Below are 12,507 nucleotides of genomic sequence, written 5' to 3' on the forward strand. Positions count from 1 at the left end.
TCTGGGCGTTGGCGGAGGGGATACGTCCATCCAATTAAATGTTAAATTGATGGCGGTAGACTTGTCATCTTTGGCATGTTTTTCCCCTGTCTTTTTTGCCTCTGACCTCTGATAGAGCGCGGGCTCACCTGCCCAAGTTTTTACCATACTCACCTGGGCCCATAAATCAACATATACACTTTGAACAGGTAAACCTACCCTTAATACATTTCGTTTAACCATTCAGGACCTATACCATTTGACTTACCAATCCAAGTCACCGGTACCTAAAGTCATAAGAGATCAAGGGTGTTAGCATAATAGGCAGTAAATAAACATTTGCACTAATATAATAACCACAAACTCGGGGAAGGTTTAAATTCTTTTATCTAATGTAAATTATTAAATGTCAGTGTCCATACTACATTAACTGAAACTTGATCAATCAACAAAATATGATTAAGGTAAGATAGAATGAGAAACTTTCATTAAGCATTGAAACATAGGGAGGGTGGAAAAAGGAAAAACAGTACAATGACAAACCCACATTTATTATAATTACCTAGAATGGTGTGAAGACCAACCCTGGCCACGGGCTGGGTCAAAGGACAGAACCCCAAAGTGCAGGTGACTGGGTTGCCGATGCAACCCAGTCAGTCAGGAAATTGGTAGTTTATCTACTCAATCTGAGTGGTTTTAAGGCCTTCCCACTCGCCGATTTGCACCTGAGAAATCTTGTACCTTATACTTTTGTGCGCATAAACAGGCAGTGCACCCAGTGCTATAACTGACAAAAAGCCTTACAGAATCTCCCCAAAGTGCAGGTGCCAGGAAGAAAGAATAGATGCAAACCAGATTCAGGGCAGGTACGGACCAAATTGGATCAGGACAGGACCACCTCAGGCTAAGACCGGCACCCACAGCTAATGTGCTACGCCTGCATTGCACCTTCTCTGCAGCCAACAGCCAAACCCCGATTAGGTCTTCAGATCTCCCTTCCCAGTAACCTCGATTGGGTTATCGATTCTTCTGACAGAGTGCTCCGCCATCACCTCTGCTCCCGATCACCTATTGAGTGCGTTGGATCAGTGACAGGTCAGCTATTCAGACAAGTCGGGCAAACTAACTAACTAAGCCTACTCTAGTTATACTATTTTCCAGGGCAGTGTACCACCCCCCAATGTTGCAAGTGTAAGGATCCCCAATTTTGATTGGACAAAAGGATGTGGAGAGGTCATCACACCATACCAAATTGAAACAATTTTTCTGAATATTTAATTTAACGTTCCCGCCCATCAATTTATTTTCCCATGCGTTTTTATTCCACCCAACAATTGAATGTTCTTATAGAAATACAATGTTAACAGTTTGTCTTCCGCTTGGGGTCATCAAGTCAGGTTCTCAGGCGCATCTTCTAGTGTGATGATAGCTTGGCTTTGATTCAATGTCGAATGACTTAAGCTCCTTCTGGAGTTTTGACATGGGCAGTATGGGTTTTCAAGATGGAGTAATAGCACCTCCCAGGCCAAAGATTACGATACATGAAAAAATAGAAAAGAAACAGTTTTAGAATACAGAATAAATGAATGCACTGTATACCACTTATCTCTACTCTATTCCCATTGATTTATTTTAGCTATTGCGTTTAGTGTTTAGGCAAACCAAACAGCGTAGCAAAAGCAACAGTGCAAGCTTCATGCATGCTATAACACAAAGCAGCCATCTTAATTATAGTGCGCAGAAGCGAAAGTTTCCCTCCAAGCAAAGATAGTACGTCATGTCACGTGGGTATGACATAGTGGAGAAGTGTGGCTCAATGGTTAGAGTGGCAGACCCTGATGCAGAGGTCTGGCCCGGGACCAGGGTTCAATTCCCGCCTCGGCGGATCTTGGGCTCAATTTCCCCGGACCTGATATTTCTCACCTCGGTGCCTATTCTAATCATGGGTCCCACTCTGCAACTCTGGGCAATAGCTTGCTTAATCTCCACAACAGCCCCAACAGTGCTGGGAGGCCTGGCTTCACCCTGGGGGTGCCCAGGAGTGGACATTTCACAGGGAAAAGCCAGGAAGGGTTCCATAGCGGTATGAGTACAGCGCCAGGACGCCCCGTTGCTGGGGCAGCAGTGCGCTGTACAATTCATTTCATTTCATGCGCAGTAGGAAATCCCGCGTAGCAGTAGCCATTTTAATGCAAGCGGATTATAGTTAGGAAAAGCACATTGAAAAGCTTCCCCATGTCAGACCCTCCAGGATTTCGCGATTTCTCGGTTTGCCGCGAAATCGGCACTTTTGTAAAAATGCCACGATTTTTACAAAAGTGCCCGCGAAATCGGCACTTTTGTAAAAATGCCGCAATTTTTACAAAAGTGCCCGCGAAATCGGCACTTTTGTAAAAATGGCGCGATTTTTACAAAAGTGCCCGCGAAATCGGCACTTTTGTAAAAATGCCGCAATTTTTACAAAAGTGCCCGCGAAATCGGCACTTTTGTAAAAATGGCGCGATTTTTACAAAAGTGCCCGCGAAATCGGCACTTTTGTAAAAATGCCGCAATTTTTACAAAAGTGCCTGCAAAATCACTTCTGTGAATGCAGTTCGGTTTTCTGCTACAGGACACTGCCACCACAGTTTTACGTGATGTACTCAAGGCCCACTGCCTACAATGAGAACATGTTTGGTGCAGAAACAACACGCACATATTAAGGCAGTAATTTTTGACGTAATCATGCACACCTGCAAGCGCCTGGAGGGATGGGCTGAGCGGAGGTCAGAATGCAGAAATGAGATGAGCTAATGACGTCCACTTTTGACCTGCTTGGCTCCCACCTGCTTCAGAACTAACTTGCCGTTGGCAGTCTCCAGCTCAAGCCAGGTGCTTTCTTTGACGACAGCCATGCCGCTTCTGCCTCCCATGCGCTATCCCTCCCGCTACAGTGGCCTTTGGCCGGATGCCACCGAGTGACTGAACCCGTTCCAGGCTGTGGCCTGGAGGGCACTCTGGGCTCGCACCGTATCTACAGAGACATCCAGGGCGAAGGGGGTGCTTAACGACACATTGAGCTCTACAGATTGCCAGAGGAGCAAGGAGTGAGTCGGTGACCTTCTGAGCTCTGCTGGGGCAAACATTTGTCCAGGCACCAAAATTAATGAAACAAATAGCTAAAAGAAAATGGCCCACAATTGCAAATCAGGCCCGTCTTGAACCTTTAAAGACACTCTCTATGGGAATTTGCAAGGGATGGGAGACTGCATGCATTTGTGTTTGCAGCAGGGACTGTTTTTGGCAATATCAGGGAAATCAACAATAAAAACACAGGCCACCTAGCCACAAAACAGGCCCACAAACGGCTCCATAAACCTGCCCATACACTGATCTGTCAGATTAGCCCACAAGGCACTGCACGATTGACCTATCATTGGCGAGTCCGACCCTGGATCTCTGAAGAGACTCAGAGCAGGAGGAAAGACTCGGAAATGGTCTGTGCTCCGCATGAGACCCCAAGCAAAGGTAATGTTGCAATCGTAATATGAAGAAAACTGAAAGAGGTAGAACAGAGTAGTTAGTGGCAGGGAGAAAAGAATGGAGATGTTCGAGAAAGGAGTGGGGGGTTGCGCACAAAGATCAGTTAGGAAAAAAGTTTAAACGAGAAGAGATGCGAAATACATTTACAGGTGAAACAAAAAGAATTTATATCGAAAAGAAGAGGGAGGTGCTACAAAGAAAATTGAATAGTTCAAAGCGGATGGAGAGGTGAGAGACAGAGGAAAATGGTGTCCAGGGTGGAGGAAATAGAGAGGAGAAGTGGGACAGTACTGTGGAAAATCGTTTCTCAAATGTGAAAAGAGAGAAAACTGTACTTAGGAGAAGTTGAGAGAGATACTAAAAAGCAGGGGAGAAAATGAGGACCAGATATAGGCAGAAAGTGAAAAGAGAGATGGAGAAGAGACGAGAGAAAAGACCACCTTCTAGTTTAGAGTGCTGTGGTTGTGCTAAAACAGTCGTTTATTCATATTTCTACACATTTTAGTATGCCACATGCCCAGTTAATACCACCTTCATTCATGGAATTACCATACATAATTTTGGGGAGCAAAAAAGTGATGAAAACCAAAAAGCAAGAAATGTGGTGCAGTGTCCTATTATATTGTACGGCATGCTATTTCCTATTTATTTGTGCAAAACACTAAGGCCATCGTAGGTCAGAAATTGGAAACTCTCCCAAACTAGGTGGGTTTCCTGCTGCCTGACTCAAGTTTCCCGCAACTCATTCACCCCCTAGTTTCAGACAGCAGAGCCTCAATTAACTACACCATCGCAAACCTCTATTGGCAACCGGTCCACCAAAAGACAACTGGTTAAAAAGGTTCAGGAAATCTGACTTTCATTTTAACTGCTCAACACCGTCCCGAGTAAGAATATAGCGGCAATATCACTCATAACCTAAAAACGTGCTAGGGACATTCCCTTTTTTTTTTTTCAGCAAGAGATTCCTGATTTGGCTTCCTCTGTTCCATATCCCAGGTTACCTATTCAAAGTGGAATACTCTGCTAAAAAAGTTTCCATTGATTTAAGGCCGAAAATGAATGATTATGAGTAAAATAAAGGGCCGCAGAAATGCCGCTAAATTTCCATATTTGTGCCGCTAAATTTCCATATTTGTGGCACTAACCTTGCTAATCCATGCCGCTATATCCTGGGGGGTCTGCCTAGTTGCTACCTATGTCGTGTAATGCAATATTAATTAGACAAAACATGTTAATTAGTATGTTAGTTATTTGAGAGGGTTGAGTACAAGCAAGTCGCTTTACGTGTGAATCCTTGCTCCATCAATCCCCTCTTTGATGATATTTTATATCATCACCAATTATTGAAACAGATGCCAACTGTCACAACTCTCCCAATTCAATCTCTTCGAACTTTCTATTTTGTTTCTTTTCATTGTTTGTGTGAAATTTTTTCACTTTCTTGTATACATTTCCATTCAACTCTTCTAACTCAATTTCATCAATATTTCTCTTTTTCCCTTTCTTATTTACTGTATATGTCGTCTTGTGCTTATGACATTTACAACAGATTGTTATCCCTAATATCAGTAGGCCTATTCCCACCATTGGCATCAGTATTCTACCTACAAAGCTCTTTCCTACATTATAAAACCAACTATAGAGGAGAGACCATCTGTAAGTTTCTTTCATGCACTATCAACCTCCAGTGGTTTGAGTTATTTTTCCAAATGTGTAATATTCCTTACATACCCCTTCATTTCAACACTTTTGTCAGGTATGTAAGTGCAACAATGTTGCGCTTTCAACATTCTGCAGACTCCGCCCTCTTTTGCTAATAATGTATCAAGAGCAAGTCGATTTTGTAAAACCATTGATCTGATCGCAACCAATTCGGTATTGATCATCAAGAATCCTCCACCAGTGTCAGACGATAAGCGATCCACCACTGTAGACAGTTTGCAAATTCTCTGCGTATTTAGAACCACTCCCACTGTAGGTATCAATGCACTAAATATATCACCTACTATTTCCACAAAACTAGCTCTTTTACTACGTATTAATCCATTAGTTTCTTCATTGCTTCCAGTGATTTTGTTTACATGGTATATCTTTGGGAATACTATTCCAAAATACCAGCTCCCATAGCAATGATCTGGCAGTTTGTAATATGCTTTGTTTCTGCATATAAAATAAATTCCAGGAAATACTGGTTCTGTTCCATCTTTGAAACCCCAACCCCCAATTACCTTATAATTGTGTTCACACTCACTGGAACCAATGAATATATTGTTATAATAACTAGTTCTTTCTCTATGGAGACAGAATTTCCCTTTCTTTTCAAAATCCAACAACATAGTCTGCCATTTGAGGTGAATCCTACATTTTCAGCCCATTTAGGGATTTTATGGTTCTTGTCTGTTGCTTTTCTTTGGAAATTCTCTCTCCTTTTCTCAACCATATTAAAAAAAATATTTTCTCTTTTTCATGTTTGCATTTTGCATGTTTAATTATTCTTGTGTGCTTCAGCTATATGTATTGTACATATGGTTAGAAAATATTCACCCATATAACGTGTTACATCACTCTTAGTATGTACAGGATTCAGGTTACTACCTATAGGAAGTTCAGAAAATATCACGTCTGAGTTAGAATAATAATACTGTAAGGGTCCTTTCTTATAAAATAAACTAGCTAAAATACTACATGAAATGCCATATGTTAGAGGTAAATGGTGGTAAGTCACACCTTCGGCTACCGAAATAGGTAACTTCATACAGACATAACAATTTTCTATTTCCATAGCTTCTACATAGTGTACTAATAGGTTTGCAAATACATTTAAGTGAGTTCTATTCTTAATTCTAGTATAATGTAATCCTTCCTCATCTGATGCTTCTAAATCTTCCTTCTGTTGTCTAATGCTAAGTGCCTTTTCTTGTATATCTATTTTTCTAGGTGTATCTATTGTTTCAAGTACGTTATTCTTTATGTCTCTACTCATTATATAAGGAATAGCTACTGTCAGTCCTAACCATACTATGAGTACTATCACTATACTACATGTGCATATTCTACAGCATGTTTTCAAACAGTTTCTTTTCAGTCTTCCATTAACAGTATGATCAGCCATTGCTGACTAGGGAGACTTAACCCCTCTATGTAACTTTTACACAGTCTTTTAACCCGTGTACTTTTTTTCAAGTTGGTCTCACTTCTTCATCAGTCTGATCAGCAATTAATTTGTCAACACTTTCGTTACTTATTTCTACGTGTTCGAAATCTTCAAGGATGACGTAAGTCCATTCAGGGCCTCTGAATTTATTATTTAGTCTGTTCAATCATGGATCTCTCCTTCTTGGTTGCTCTGTGGAAGGCCCAGCTTGACTTGATATTTAATTTACTTGCTCTGGTTCTTCATTTATTGTTTTGAGGCGAAACTTCAATCTTTTGACAAAGCCAGGCCATCTATCTCCTTTTCTGAGTCTTTTAACTGGCACTGTGCTTTGATTTCCTTCAATATTTTTTTTATTCTCATTCAGTTATGGCACAATTTGTACATCTTCATCTTCTGTAGCCTACTCTATCTGATTTTTCCCAGGACTTGTTTCTGTTTCTTCTGCCTGAACACTCATCTGGCCTTGTTCAGGAGTGTGCTGAATTTGATTTTGACTTTGTTCGCCTTCTTCTTCTTGAACACCTTTTTCTACACCTATCTGGTCCTGCTCAGGTAACTCGATCTCTTGTCCTTCTTCTTCCTAAGCCTTCGCCCTTGTACCTATCTGTCCCTCCTCAGACTCTGGAGCTGTGAAAGGTATCTGAAATGTCTGAGTACATTGATTTTCCCTTATCTGATCCTCCTCAGGATTACCATTGGCTTGGATTTCTGTAATCTGAGTACGTTCTTCTAAACCTATCTCGTCCTCACTATCACTCTGTCTATCTAAATAGGTTTGACTCCTTGTTCTTATGATCCTGGTAGGTATGTTGACTACTGGAATCCACTCATCCTGACTGGTGCTTGGTCTTTCATCAGCTATTTCAGGATTGATTTCTTGAGACCCTTCAGCTGTACAACCTTCAGCTTCAGTTTCGTCAGGTTCAATCACCCTTTTTGTGTGACTGGCATGTATCCAATTCGGAATTCTCCTACGCTTTACTGCTGTAGTGGTGACCAATATCACTTGTTTTGGCCTTCCCCACCTTGGAGCTAGGCAAGATTCTCGTGTATGTTCCTTTATCACAACCCAGTCACCTGGAATCAGATCATGTGCTGGAATTTATTGACTGGCAACAGCGTCTTCCCCAACCTGGTGAGAGAAAGAATGCACTTGGTCAGCCAGTTCTTTGCAGTACTCTAGCACTAAGTCATCAGATATAGTTATCAACTTATATCCTGGCACCCATGCCTACCTCGTTGCTTTTCCCATGAGAATTTCATGAGGACTCAAGCCTGTTTTTCTGTCTGGAATACTTCTGAGTCCCATCAGAACAAGAGGTAAAGCATCAGGCCATTCTAATTTTGTAGATGCATATATCTTTCCTAGTCTTGATTTTATTGTTCCATTCAGTTGTTTAACCACTCCAGAAGCCTCTGGACGGTATGCACAGTGCAACTTTTGCTCAATTTTTAATGCTTCACAGATTAGACCAATTATTTAATTATTAAAGTGAGAGCCTCTGTCTGATTCAATCGTTACTGGAAAACCAGAACGTGGTATCAACTCTCTGAGTAAAAGTCTAGGTACAGTGATGCTATCATTTCGTTTTGTAGGGTATGCTTCTACCCATTTTGAAAATAGGCAGACAATGACAAGAACATATTTCATTCCTCGACAGGGTGGTAACTGGATACAATCAATTTGTAGTCTAATGAATGGGCCTTCTGCTTTCCCAATCTTCCCAGGGCAAACTACAGTTCTCTTACCAGGATTCATTTGTTGACAAATCAAGCATCTTTGGCAAAGAGCTTCTGTTATGTTCCTGAATTTTGCATTAAACCATGATTGTCTGAATAGTCGCAACATAGCATCCCGCCCTAGGAGTGTATCTCCATGATACATCCTAGCCATAGGAGCAAGCATACAGTCTGGTAACACAGGTCTGCCAACAAGGTAAACAATAACACCATCTTCAGGACTTTTCTGACAACCTATCTTTCTCCATTCTTCCTTTTCTGAAATTTCTGCCTCATTCTGCAAATCTCTCACTTCTTCTCACTTTTTCACACCTTGCAGCAACATAAGTTGGCAGCTGTTTCCACATGCATCGATTTTCTTATTTATTGCCATCTTATGTTTGGCACACTGTTGTGCTAATTGGTCAGCATATCGGTTACCTGCTGTCACTTTATCATTTCCAGATTGGTGAGCAGCACACTTGACCACAGCCACTGTTTCTGGTAATTGGATTGCTTTTAGCAAATCATTCACATAATTTCCATTTTTAATAGGAGTACCTGATTAAGTCAGAAACTCTCTCTGCATCCAGAGTTGGCCAAAATCATGCACCACCCCGTAGCCGTATTGGCTGTCTGGGTAAATGGTTACTTTCAAATTTTCACAATTTTGCAAGCCCTTGCCAATGCAATTAATTCAGCTACTTGTGCAGACTTGACTCCAGGTAAATAGGATACTTCATCTGGGACCCATAATGTACGAACGGCATATGCAGCGCTCAAACCTCCTTCCTCATGTCGCATGCATGAGCCGTCTACAAATAGCTCATATTCTGAATCTATTAATGGTTCTTCTCTTATGTCTGGACGAGGTTTGGTACAGTATTCTGTCAGGTCGATAAAATTATGTTCGACTTCATTTTTTACTTCTGCCAAATGTGATTCAGGCAACAGTGTTGCTGGATTCAAAATGTTACACCTAGCAATAGTCACATTTTCTACACCTAAAAGAATTTGTTCATATTTAGTTAGCCGACTACGAGTCAGATATTGGGTTTTGGTCCTTGTCAACAAAATCACAACTGCATGTGGGACGTATACAGTCACTGCATGGCCCATAATAATGGACTCACTTTGCCCAAGACTCATGCATGTTGCAGCTACTGCTTTCAGACATCCTGGCAATGCAGATGCCACTGGATCCAGTGTGCAAGAAAAATATGCCACAGGACTTCTCATCAAACCATGGGTCTGGGTCAAGACTGAGAGTGCGCAGTTGTCTGGTGTATCACAAAACAATGCAAAGTCTTTTGAATAATCAGGCATTCCTAATGCTGGAACTGTACACAGACAATCACGTAATTTTAAGAAAGTTAACATGCTTTCATCGTCCCATTCTACTGGGTCTTTTGCTCTTTTCTTTGTCATTTGTATCAATGGCTTTGCCAGAACTGCAAATCCCACAATCCACTGCCTGCAGTAACCTACGACTCCAAGAAACATTCTGATTTCTTTCTGAGTTCGAGGTAGATTCATGTTTTTAATTATTTTGATCCTTTCTGTGGTAACTCTTCTGACACCCCTTTCTATCTGGTATCCCAGATATTTCACTGATGTGGTGCAAAACTGTAATTTTTCAGGTGACACCTTATGTCCTCCTTCACCCAAATGATTTAACAAGGCTATGGCATCCACTACACAGTCATTTCGGGTTTGAGACGCCACCAATAGGTCGTCTATGTACTGCACTAGGACAGATTTTCCAGGCAGCACCAAAGATTCAAGGCACTTTTTCAAAATCTGATTAAAGATTGATGGACTTTCTGTGTACCCCTGAGGGACACGGTTCCAGATGTAGACATGGCTGTCGAATTCAAATAAAAAAAGATACCTGCTATCTGGGTGTAAAGGTATCGAGAAAAATGCGTGGCACAAATCAATTACAGTGAACCAACCTGCTGCCCACGGTATCTGATATAAAATCACAGCAGGGTTTGGCACTACAGGACAACATGGGACAACAATTTTATTAATTTTGCGGAGGTCTTGTACAACCCTATACTTCCCACTCGGTTTCTTTATGCTAATTATGGGCGAATTACATGGACTGCTCGTTATTTCCTGCAAAATGCCTGTTTCAACCAAACGTTTTATTTCTGCTGCAACTCCTGCTTTTATTTCTGGATTCATTTTATACTGTTGAGTATTTGGGTAAACTGCACCTTCTCTCACAGTCACTTTTATTGGATCAACATTTGCCATTAATCCTACATCTTTCCCTGTAAAATCCCACACTTCAGGATTCACAGTATCTTGTAAGTCTTCTGGTAAGTCTTTTATGATCAATGTTTTATTTTCCGTTTCCTGTTTTGCCAAAATTAATTTATAAATTTCATCTTCGTCTGGGGTATGAATTTCAACACCACTTGGAGTGCAAAAGATGGTGCAATTAATTTTGCACAACAAGTCCCTGCCTAATAGATTTACTGGACTGGAATCGCACACAACGAATTTGTGCATTTCTTTAAAATTTCCTATTCTAACTTCCATTGGTTTTGTAACTGGGGTACTAATTTGTTTATTAGAAATGCCTACTACTTGGATCGATTCTCCCGAGAGGGGTAGGTTTGGAACATCTGCTGTTCTCACAGTAGAACCGGTAGCGCCAGTGTCCAATGAAAAAGTGACATCATTTCCCTCAACTTTTCCCTCAATATATGGACCTGACTGATCTACCGGCAAGAATGCGCCAAGTACGCACTCCTCGTCCTCCCCTCTCGGGCACCGTCAGTAGGTGTCCTCTTCAAAAAATGTGTCACTCAAAAGAAACTGTGGAGTCACTGAATCTCTCCTACCACTTCCCACCCAATTTGTGGTAGCCACACTATAGCCTGCTTTGCTCCCAGGATCTGGAATAGGTGCAAGGGGTAATTGGCTCTATAATACCTGCGGCAACTGTTTCTTTGACACTTCATTCTGTGTCTGTGAATTCAAAGAGTTATTTTGCACGTTGTTATTACTCAATATGGCTTTACACTCGTTTTTCCAATGCCCCAACTTTCCGCACCGTGACATGGAAATTTCTTTTTAGCCTCATCTCTGTTATAATTTCCCTTTGGCTTTCCTCTATTTCCATCTCCTTGTGCTTGATTATTCTTCAACTGGTTCAATTGGAGTTCCTGTTGCTCTGCTAGTTTTACTTGGGACCACATGACTTTTTCTTCCAAATTCCTACGCTTGTTATCTAATTCATCTTCACAATATTTTGCATATTTGAGTATTCCATCAATAGGTTTGGCCTGCCAAAGATCTTATGATCTTTAATCCATTGTGAAATTTCTGGCCTCAATCTAGACACAAACCAATAGATGAAATATGTCATATCTTTGGTATCAATGTTCTCTAGACCACTATATTGTTTAAAGACTTGCAAGAGGTGTTCATAATATGCATGTACAGATTCAGCTTTATTCTGTGTAGTTCTATCTTTTCTAGTCCAGTCAGTCTCTTTTGGAGGTACCTTCCCTTTCAAGAACAGCATTACCTGATTGTACTTCTTCATAACCTCATCTGATGGAGCTCCTGTCTTTGGGTCTCTATGATACTCAACACTTGGCAAATCAACTGTTATTTTGCACTCTGTCCATAAATCTACAGGGACACCAATATCAAATAATCCATCTAGATCTTTTAACAGTACCTTTGAAACCTTTACAAATCTTTCGACTTGTCTGTACCATTCTACAGGTTTCTCTCGTAATTTTGGAAAATCATTTGTAAATGACAAAATATCTTGACGGGACCATGGGACATGTACATAACCTCCACCTGGCACTTCTCTCATTGGACACAAACTTTCCACTTTTTCTGTTTCTTTCAACATATACTCTGACACTGTGCTTTTCGCCTGGGCCTCCTCCTTTTTCTTTGCCCTCCTGGCTTTCCATCTTTCTAGATCACCCCATTTTTGCAATATTGATAATAACTCTTTAATTTGCACTTTCCTTCCTGACACATTCATATTTTCCAAATCTTTATCAGTGAATTCAGCTCGGTAAGGTTTCTGTAATATTTTTGATTTACCAATATCGATTCCCATTTCAAGTGCCATATTCATTAATGTCTCA

The sequence above is a fragment of the Lissotriton helveticus genome, chromosome 6 (assembly GCF_964261635.1).
Source record: "Lissotriton helveticus chromosome 6, aLisHel1.1, whole genome shotgun sequence".
NCBI lineage: Eukaryota > Metazoa > Chordata > Amphibia > Caudata > Salamandridae > Lissotriton > Lissotriton helveticus.